Source organism: Crocodylus siamensis, chromosome 1 (assembly GCF_052110815.1).
Source record: "Crocodylus siamensis isolate JL-2025a chromosome 1, ASM5211081v1, whole genome shotgun sequence".
Classification (NCBI taxonomy): Eukaryota; Metazoa; Chordata; order Crocodylia; family Crocodylidae; genus Crocodylus; species Crocodylus siamensis.
Window position 1 is genome coordinate 338,189,916 of NC_143395.1, and position 1,623 is coordinate 338,191,538.

The following is a 1,623-nucleotide window of genomic DNA, read 5'->3' on the forward strand; positions in this document are numbered from 1 at the left end:
AGCTAATTTGTTTTTGCATCGGGTGGGGGCCTTATTTTTGACCTGGAGCTATTCCTTCTGGACCCCACCCTCCTGGACTGGGGTGTCCTTTTGCCCTTCTATTGAAGCATGGCATGATAGTGGCAAGCTGCCTTCTGCCCCAAGCCAGGCATCTGTGGTTTCCACAGTTACTGCAGGAGCCCCTGGTCCAAAGCACAGCCCTGCAGCACAGTCTGCCAAGCCCCACCTCTAGTAGTCTTGTTGAATCCCTCATCTGGTCACATATCATCTGGCTGGGACACCACCTCAACATGACCCAGTCAGACTGGTTGTCAGCTGAGACTGTGGCCACCCACTTGGGCATGTGCTCAGTCCGCTGTGCTGCCCACTTCCTAAGGCATGTGCGGGCCATTCTCCCGGAGGATGCAGCAGCCACCCTGGAGGAGCACCTCCAAGCATGAAGAGCCCTCCCTGCTGAGGATGTCCTGGGCGAGCCCTTTCCACCACTGTCTGTTGTCCCAGTAACCTGCGTGGTGGGCCTGCCACCTTACTGGCTCTCCCCATGTCTCCTGAGAGTGGTACTGGGATCCGATTTGATGAACTCCCACAGAGGGCCCTGTATCTGTGGATGATTTGGGTCCACCACAGCTGTGTCCTTGCCACTTGGCTTGACACAGTGTGGTGGAGGCACATAGCAGCACTGGTGCACATGCCAGCCTGCCCCATGTGCCGCACGCTTTATAAGCCCCCGATCTCCAAAAAGACCGGTGACCTCCAGTGGTGGTTGCTACATGGGATACTGGCCACTGGCACTCTCATTTGCCACATGGACCCAGCTGTGTCAGCAGCCTGTCCCTTTTGTCTGGGGGGAGTGGAGGAGGATCTTAACTATGCCTTCCTTGGATGCTCCTGGCTGTCGCACTGCTCTCAGCACTTTGCTTGAGGCACTAGGTTTGGACCTCTCAGAGGCCACCTGTTTGTTTTCCTTCCTGTACTGGGTGGCCAATGGGGGTATCATCTGCCTGGCCAACTTCTTACTCAGCCAGGCTAAGATGGCCACCCACAAGAGCCACAGGAACCGGCTTGCCAGGGCCGGCTCAGACAATGCCCTGCGGCTCTTCTATCTTATGATGCGGACACACCTGATGCTGGAGTTTAAGCACACTGTCCTCCAGCAGATGGTGCCCGTCTTCCAGGCATGTTGGGCAATTCAGGGGGTGCTCTGCAGTATCGAGGGTGACCATTTAGTCCTCATATTGTGATACGGCTAGCTCCCTTCTGGGGATACAGGCAGGGGTCTCAGCAACCTGATGGTGCACTGCACATTTTTGTTTTTAGACTGTGAGGGCAGGGCTTGCAGGTCATAGCCCTAAGCTCTGTGTGTTGTATCTGGGCCCCTGTGTGAGCAGTGTTTACTTTGTTGGAGTGTTATCCCCTTTTCTCCTTAATAAACCTTTATAAGTCAAAAAGTCTTTCTTTCTTTCTCTTTCTCTCTTTCTCTCTTTCTCTCTTCTAAATTAGTACTATGCTAATGAAGTTCATTTAGATTGTCTATAAACAATCTCTTAATCTTTTAATAAATAACTTGATAAAGGAGTAAATGCAATAGCCTGTTAACTGACCAGTAATCAATTGATATCCATC

At 52.2% G+C, this 1,623-nt stretch overlaps 1 pseudogene; it reads left to right on the top strand.

Moving 5' to 3' along the window:
- The first annotated feature begins 341 nt into the window (after positions 1-341).
- On the top strand, positions 342-1,241 carry LOC149874879 (uncharacterized; annotated as a pseudogene).
- The last annotated feature ends 382 nt before the right edge of the window (positions 1,242-1,623 follow it).